Genomic DNA, 9,211 nt, shown 5'->3' with positions numbered 1-9,211 from the left:
AGGCTGCAGGTGTCTCAGTGGAAAAATAGAGCGTGGCTGAGCGCACCTGTGCAGACCAGTGATACAGTTTAAGATCAGAGAATTGTAACCCCCTCTTTCATATGGCAGGTACAACAAGCCAAGTCTTCATCTAGGACCTTTGTTATTCCAAATTAACCAATTAAAGATATCGTTTAACTTCTGAAAGGATTCTTTTGGAGGAGGCAGAGGACGTGACTCAATATAAAAACTTTGCATAACCTTTCATCCTTGTTCAGGAATAGGACGGAGGAGGATTTTGAATCATTTATAGCCAGAAAATCGTCTAAATAGCTCCATTTGTAGCATTAATTTTGCAACTTGGCTAACAGACAGCCAGTCTAGGGCCTAGGGCCAATCTCTGCTCTCGATCTCCTAACTGGAAACCAAATAGTACAGCTCTCATTCTAAGTGTCATCACCAGAGGTTCCATAGTCAGAATGAATAGCATTGGAGATAACGGGCACCCCTGATGAGTGGAACGCTCCAATGTGACGGGTTAAGTTGAACCCATCTGAGAAAATGATTTCCAAATCCATATCTTGGGAGAAGGTTAAATAAATCTGACCAGTCTATTCTGTCCGAGGCCTGACGAGCGTCCAGTGATAATAAAGCTGCATCGTTAGCATCACATCTCTCATGAATTATATGAGAACCCTTCTTATATTGTGAAACCCTTGATGCTTTGGTACAAAGCGAATCAAATGTGGGATCCAAGGCTCTGATCTTCATGCTAAACATTTAAAGTATTTTAGTGTCAACCCCCGTCAGACTCTAAATGATGAGTGTTCTGCAGGTTTAGCAGGTTTCTCAGTACTCACTGCCTGTCTCACAGTGGGTGGAGAGCCTCTGTGTGATATGCTTCTACATACACGTTAAAAAGTGGAATTATTCTTTCTTCTGGGAAGGTTTTGTAAAGTCAGAAAGCCATCTGGCCCAGGTGCCTTACCACACAGCAAATCCAACATGTCCAAATGAAGACTGTCAGATTTGATTTCAGCTCTTTTAAAGTGTCTTTATAAGTTAATTTAACTCTTATTGGAGAGTTGGAACGTTAACTCTGACTTAGTGTTGAATACCAAATCTGTCTGGAGTTGATCATTCAACACTTATTCATGCTAACTAGGTGTTAAGAGTTTATATACTAACCCCCACAGAGGATTTTAGTTTAACTACATCAGAGTTATCTTCTAATTCATTCTGTGAATTTTACTGTTCTGAATTTCTAGAAATTCCTTTGGAAATAAACATTATTGCAAAGAGGACTGCATCAGCTGAGGCAACATGGTGTCCTGTGAGCTCAATTTCCTTTTAATCAGAAAAGGTCAGACACAACAAAAGCCAAGCAAAGCATCAAACAAAGGAAAAATAAAGACAAGTCAAATGTCCAGCCAAAGGATTTATGGGAGACTCCATCAGGGATGGATCGAGTCAACCGGAGCCACAGCTGGACTGGCCAGAGTGGCAACAAGCTCATCAGACCTCTGTGTTGGGAAGGTTTGGGGAGTGTCTGTGATGATAAAGCCACGACTCTGAAGACGACTGCAGAGTTTGGTGCAAGATGTTGCGTCCTTGCAAAACTCCTGCAGCTCCGAGAAGCTCCAGAGTCGACCTTCCCTGGAAAACAGCTTCTGGGAGGCTTTAGCTCTGGAAGCTTCTTGCTCCCTCTCCTGTGCTGTGCCGTGTTTCAGGCACACTCCGCTCAGGTGATTCCAAATGAACAGCTGGGGCTTGTTGCACAGCAGGCAGTACACAATGTTTTTCTCCATGTTGTTTGGACTGCAAATACAAAGAGAGAGACAAACTCTGCACATCACTTTATAGCACCAGTAGCGTGTCTCGGTATGATGCAAAGCTAGCTATGTCGCTACACTGGACACAGAGCAGTACCTACTTTAAAACTGAACCTTTGTTGATCCTCTGCTGTTTCTCCAAAGCACACAATGTTTTGCACAAAGACATTTAACTTTAGCACATGTATAAAACATGCACGCACACGAGCAGTTCGTTCAGCTAAAAGAAACGCTTCATAGAAACCATTTCTACAACCAGCAAACGCAAAGAAAACAAGCCATGACTAAAACAGCAGTTACGTAAATGAGCAAAAGTTGCTAAACAAACAAAACTGAACCAGAAAGTCTCCAGACATCATGTAACCACTGTTTGACAAACGGTCCTACTGTAGGATGATGTTACGGTGATGTCTGACAAACCATCCCACCTAACTGAAGCTGCAAATTCGATAGTTTTGTGCCAAAAGCAGATGGCGTTTTCACTTTAAAATGAACAAACATTCACAAAGGCTTAAAACAATATAGTATCCAAGTCAATAACATGCTAATACTTCCAAGTATGAACACAGAGTAGCGTTAAATCACCCGGTGTTCCAGATTAACTGGTGACGGTGGAAACGATGGTGGATTTTTTAAAATATTTTGTTGTTAACAGCAACAAGACTGGCGGAGTGTGTCTGAGGGAACCTCACAAATGTCACAGCAACACACTGCAGTGGAACCCCGACTTACGAAATTAATCTGTTCCCGACGGTTTTTCGTAAATCGAAGCAGCCATCGCGCCTTTTGAGTGCTTAGATGCTGGCTGGAGACGGAGTTCTTGGTGGCGGAGGTGGTGGAGGCTGAAGAAAGCATACGTATGCATGCATACATACAGCACCACCACGGGGGAAACTGGCATAACATTAAGGTGTAAAGTTCTTGATTTTTTAATTCAAAGATTAATCAGGCTTTAAACATCAGGAGGTAGTGCAACAGACACTGAAGTGCACATTAAAGACCAGAGAGAACATTATTTTTATTAACAAAAAGTTTTAATCCACCAACAGCCCTGACATCTAAAACACTACAAGTAAAAAAGAAAGGCAACAAAAAACAATTCAGACATTTTTACACAATTAGTAACACTTCAGCTTTCTTTGTAATGTCTGCTTGTATTTTAAGAAGTATCGCATTTGGGTAAAAACATTACCAATAACTCAAAATTAGAGGAATAAGTGTATATATGTGTCAGCTGTATGCATGCATACATATGCTGCATGTACATGACGTTCTAAACATTAAAACTAAAACTTTTTTAAACTTAGATAATTTAAAAAAAAATCTATTTTATCATTTATTTTTTACATTTTTTGTGCATTTTTATGTTTTTGAACTAATCACTACTGCTACTTTCATCGCTTTTCGCCCTCTAAGGCACACTTTCACCTGAAGGTTGACTTGTTGCTGGCCTCTTTGTGAAAAATCTATCCAACGACGTCTGTCTCTGTCTACTTTTCAAAATGGATCTGAAGTGGGAGAGGCAGACGCACCAAAATGCTCTATAGCATGAGCGGTAAAGTTCTTTTCAGGGTGATTGTCCTTGATATCGGCCGATGGTATGACGGCCTCCTCCTCGCTGAATTGTTGCCGTACTGATGAGTGCAGCATCGCCTCCAACTCTTGCAGCTCTGCCGTTGACAGCTCCTCTCGATGTTCATGCACAAGGTCGTTTATATCCTCCTCGTCAACCTGCAGTCCCAGGGCGGTGCCGAGATTTACGATCTCCTCAACCTTGACTTCAGGTTGAGGTTCCCCCTCAAAGCCTTCAAAATCTCGAGGGGCAACAGCATCAGACCACAGCTTCCTCCAAGCAGAATTTAGCGTTCGACGACTCACCTCCCGCCATGCCAAAGAAATCAACTTGAGGCATGCAGCGATGTCGAAATGATTTTTCCAAAACTCCCTGAGGCTGAGCTGCGTACTCTCTGTTATGTCCGAACACCGTTTGAACATGTGTTTCGTGTACAGTCTCTTTAAATTAGAGGTCACTTGCTGGTCCATGGGCTGGAGGAGAGGGGTCGTGTTGGGAGGGAGGAAGAGAACCTTGATGAACGAGAACTCCTCCAGGATGTCGTCCTCGAGGCCAGAGGGGTGGGCGGGGGCGTTATCGATGATCAGCATGCACTTCATGGGGAGATCGTTCTCCTTGAGGAACTTCTTGACAGCAGGGCCAAAGACCAAGTTGACCCATTCGACAAAGAACTGTCGGGTCACCCAGGCCTTGGGGTTGGACCTCCACATAACCTCGAGCCTCTCCTTTAAAGTTTTTGTGTTTCTTGAAGGCACGCAGATTTTCTGAGTGGTACACTAGGAGTGGCTTGACCTTACAGTCCCACTGGCATTAGCACACAGGGCGAGGGTGAGACGGGCCTTCATGGGCTTGTGGCCTGGCATCTTTATTTCCTCCGCGGTGATGTACGTACGCCGCGGCATCTTTTTCCAGAAGAGGCCAGTCTCGTCACAGTTGAATACCTGCTGGGGGATGTAGCCTTCTTGATTTATAAGTTCCTCAAATTTTTTAACAAATTCTTCGGCAGCCGTGTGATTGGAACTTGCTGCCTCGCCGTGACGCACAACGGAGTGGTTGCCAGTCCTCTTCTTGAACCGATAAAACCACCCATGCGATGCCCTGAACTCTGGGGAGGTTAGGGGTGCCTCCTGCGAGGACGTCGATGCCGTTGGCTGCTCATCGGAAGCTGCCTTACTTACTAAATCATTATAAATTGAGGACGTCTTCTCGCAAATGACAGTCTCTGTGGGGGTATTGCCAGTCTCTCCCTTGTCTTTAATCCAAACAAGGAGAAGCCTTTCCATCTCGTCGTGTATGGGGGTCCTCCTTTTGGACATGATGGTGGTGCCCTTTGAAGGTTTACCTGCTTTGATGACTTCTTTTTGTTTTAGAATTGTTCCTATGGTCGAAGGATTTCGGCCATACTCGCGTGCAATAGCACTAAGTTTCCCACCTCGCTCATATTTATCAATAATTTCTCTCTTTGTTTTCATCGAGAGTACTTTACGCTAGGGCTGGGTTTTTATAATCGATTCATCGATTAAAATCGATTCTGGCTTGGATAACGTAAAATCGATTCATTAAAATCCTGAATCGATTTTTTAATATAAATTTATTTTGCCCGAAATGCCAGAATCTCTGGTGACATCTCACAAAATTTCAAGAACCACCAAACAGTAAATGAGAGCAGGTACAGGGACTCTGCACATAGACTTAAACACACAGCGCGACCCGCGGATCAGAATCAGTTAGATGGCGCCTTTCTCACGGTCGGGGCTGAAAGCCGACAGCTCGCTGATTCTGATCTGTCGGCGGGTCGGCGCTTTGTGTTCACGCCCTTTATGCGCTGATTCTAAAGCTGTTAGTTTGATCTCTCTCCAAACAATATTGACCGAACCAGCAGCAAAAGAAGATCCAAACGCTTCACATAAACATCGTCATGAATTCACTTTTACTGTTTTGCTTCCATCGCGATGCGCAGCTCTCTCTCTCTCTCTCTGTACTTCAAGAACAGTTTCCCTTTCTTCATTATTCGCTTGCTTGTTACGCACAAGTCTACTGTTGCTTACAGCGCTGTCGGCCGCTGTTTTTTTCCCTTTTACATTCTTCCGAAATGAAAACCTCATTTCTGCCGTTCAATACTGAACAAATTTAAACTTTTTAAAATTATTCAAAATGCAAAACGCTGTGTCTGTAATAAAACCGCTGTAACGTCAGAGGTAATGTTCATATGTTGATTAATGGTTTTCTTTCGTTTTTGATGTACTGCAGAATATTTTTATAAAATCCCAGAACAGGAAAATCACCTTCATGTTTTTCTGTGTTTTATCCTCAGCTACTTTGACACAAAGGCCTCTGCTGTGACGCTCACACCTGTGATAAAGTGTGTCAGCTTCCTTTTTATTGATACAAAAATATGTAAATGTACTGATCTGAATTATATTTCTGACTGTCAAAATTTCCCAGATTTAAATCAAATCGAATTAAATCGAATCGTGGATCGAATCGATTCGGGACCTTGTGAATCGGAATTGAATCGATTCTAGAAATCAGTGACGATACCCAGCCCTACTTTACGCTTCATTTTGCTAGCTGCGTGGTTCAAGTGGAACAGCGAAGCGCAAGTACGGAAGCCAAGGGGTTGTCACATGATTCGGAAGGCATTGTGGGCATTGAAGGCTCAGCCAATCAGAGCCAGCGGATTTCGTTACGCGGGCATTTTGCCGTAACACGGGCAGAAGTATTGCCGTTCAGTGCCTTCGTAACTTGAACTTTTCGTGAAAGTCGGGGCTCCACTGTATTCTGCATTAGCCAAGTCAGCTAGCATTAGCATCCATCAACCTGCAGCCTAAAGCCACAGTGTACACACAATGACCCGCATCCTTTACCGAGATGTGCGAATGACCGAACAACATCCTGTACTGTGAGGTGCGCCGTGCACATTCATTGTAATGTTTACTAACCTGAGGCAGTGAAGCTGCTGTCAGCCTGGGTAACAAGTAGACGAAAACACAATAATCTTCTTTAAACCGTGAACACAAACGACACACATGCTGTGCTGGGGTTAGCTTCACAACAGGAAGTTCTTTCTGTGAAATTCTTCTTCTGCGCCCCAAAACACTGCTCGGTACCACCATCGCGCTCTGCGCCCTCTAGTGTCCGGATGTAGAATTGCATTTAATGCCTGAAACTCACAATCCAACAGGTTTCTGCAACGTTTTTAAATCACTGTAACGTTTGAACCGTTCGCTCAATTGAAACTAATCCAATTGTTTCTGAAAGCAGAGACTCTGCGCTTTCTCTGCATTTAACTTTAGCGTGAATATGCATGCACAGTTTGTTCACCTGATAGAAAAAGTCACATATAAAATTACCCGATACTTGAAAAAACACCAAAGTTAGCAGGTTTACTCTCGCTGTAGTTTCTCCGTAGCGTTACATTCACCTGGAAGTATGTCGGTTCTCAGTCATCCAGCTCAGCGTAGTGTAAGGAGCTGCTGATGGAGAGTCCCACATTTAGCCATATGGGAGAGTCCCCAAGAGGGTCATGGACCCCTAATCATCCTCTACCTAATCATATGAGCCAAGGTGTGAAGATAACAAAGCCAGCAGACAGGGTGGCACCTTTGTCTCTCATGCACGAAGAGAGACGCCTCTGAAAAGGCCTCCAGGCCTCTTTAAGTGCAGTCACACCTGACAAAAAGGGATCTTAAAACTGGATTATAGATGTTCAACGATGGTCGTTCACACAGCACAAAAGCATTGCACATCTGCCTTTCACGAGCTGCCGTCTTCCAACAAAAAGCATTTACAATTCCTCATCAGCCGTCAAAGGGTTTCCTACAGCTCGCCTCCTGCCTCTGCACAGCCAGGGAGCTCCTAACGACCTCTGACCTCCTGTAGTTTGGAGTTATCAAAGTAACCCATGACAGTAATGTTTATGCTGAGAGATGGGCTTAATATGATGGAATAAAAATCAGGTCTGATTTTATAGAAATGCTGTTGAATGCATTAGCTTTAAAATAAGTGAGGGATGTGCTTTTCTATCTCCAGTGCACCCAGGAGGCATTTCTGCTGCACACAAAGGTAACTGAATGTCATTTCTTCTTTTCAGGGTGGAAATGTGTCCAGACTAACATGGACCCACGGGCCCTACCCTTGGGATTTATGAGGAACAGGGAAAATGATCGGGAGAGAAGCAACAGACTGACTGAAAGAACTGGAACGAGCTCGTATAGAATCAGCTAAACAATATTGTGGATGAACAAATAGAAGCTTAAACACCTCAGACAAAACTATTATAAAACGGCCCCAAAGCTAAAGAATAACAGCACGGAAACTGTGCAAACAGTTAGAAACATTAAAAATCCACCTGCTTATTGCTGCAAACCCAAAGATACAGAAGAATCCTTCTGGTCCTCCTTCATCACTTCCCTGCTCCTCCTCTGCCTCACCTCGTGCTCTCATCCTGGGTTTGCATTGAAAGTATCCCCACCTAATCCCTTATCTATGTAATGCTGAGCTTGCTAAACCTTTTTTATACTTTTTGTTTTATTGGTGACTCCAGAACTCGTGCAGCTGTTAGTGATCACAGCAAGTTTCCCAACCCCAGTTTTAGTTTCCACTCACCCTTTATTTACAGACAGACATCAGTAACATTGTCAGCTCTGTCTTGCCTGTTGATGGTCTTGTTTTCACATTTTGGGGTTAATCCTTTTAGATCAACTATAAAAACAATCCATGTGTCAGAGCCTCGTTTGTGCTGATTAGAGTCAAGTTTCTTTATTTGTCACATGCACAGTTATACAAATACAACACGCAGTGAAATCTATCCTGACACGCTCCTGCACTGTGAAGGGGACAGAAGAACATGATGTTATATACATTAAGTATAGCAAATATACTTTGATGTATATATTATATACACTGTAGGTGTTGGAGCTGTTATCGATGAAACACTGTCCTTCTCCCTGCCGTCTCTCTTCATGAGATCCTCCACCGATGGGCCAAAGTCGGCTGTCATTCCCAGAATAGTCCAGGTCTCTATCTTACAATGAAACACAGACCGATCTCTGCTTCCTCCTCTGCCTCCTTCATCCCCTCTGAGGATCCAGAAAAGGCTTCAAAGACTCTACTCCCTGTCAAAATTAGGGCTTAAAAAGTTTTCTCCCCCAATAAAGATTAAACCATAAGCTGGGAGGGCTGGGTTTGTTTGCGCTCACTGGTCTGATCGAGCATCCCTGACGTTTCACACTGGTTACCAGTTCTTCAGAGGGAAAAACACTGGTGGGAACAGGAGAGAAACAAGGCACAAGATAAACAGCTCCCCACGGGGTCACATGGGACTATTTCACACATGGTGTGTTCAAAAGCACATCATTAACCACGTACATTCTAAACCCTAACCAGCTTCACAACATCATTCACACTATATGAGGGTTAGTGTTGAGGAAAAGACTGCAGAAGCTGGTAATCCACAAGTGCACGGTGCTTCAGGAGACAGGTGGTCAGGAGCTGCTGAAAAGAAAGCTCACCATGGTAGGGACAGTGAGGAAGAACAAGCCTGAACTTCCCCCTCAGCTGGTATCAACCAGAGGAAGGACTCTCATCCAAATGTGCTTTCACTGACACACACACTCTTGTGTCATAAGTTCCCAAGAAGAATAGAAATGTCATCCTGACATCTTGTCGTCCTACACAAAGACGCCGCTGTCAGCACCACAGAGGACAGGAAGCCTCTGATGATCCAGGACTACAACAAGAACAAAGGAGGTGCTGAGAGCCTTGATAAGGTTTCATCCATCATACATTTTATTTTTATTTATGTGAATCATAGCATTTTTTATTG

The 9,211-nt window shown here is 43.6% G+C and overlaps 1 long non-coding RNA gene across 1 annotated transcript; it reads right to left on the bottom strand.

Moving 5' to 3' along the window:
- Window positions 1-1,308: 1,308 nt before the first annotated feature.
- On the bottom strand, window positions 1,309-6,533 carry LOC146712168 (uncharacterized). Its single transcript, XR_014919007.1, has 2 exons — window positions 6,327-6,533; window positions 1,309-1,797 (listed from the first exon to the last, which is right to left on the bottom strand). It is a non-coding gene; the product is annotated as an uncharacterized LOC146712168 (long non-coding RNA).
- Between the last annotated feature and the right edge of the window lie 2,678 nt (window positions 6,534-9,211).

The sequence above is a fragment of the Copadichromis virginalis genome, linkage group LG3 (assembly GCF_057382275.1).
Source record: "Copadichromis virginalis isolate Kocher_CV1m ecotype Utaka linkage group LG3, C_Virginalis_male_GT1.1, whole genome shotgun sequence".
Lineage (NCBI taxonomy): Eukaryota > Metazoa > Chordata > Actinopteri > Cichliformes > Cichlidae > Copadichromis > Copadichromis virginalis.
Note: the sequence above shows the minus strand (reverse complement) of the source record. Positions and strands in the feature narration are given on the sequence as shown.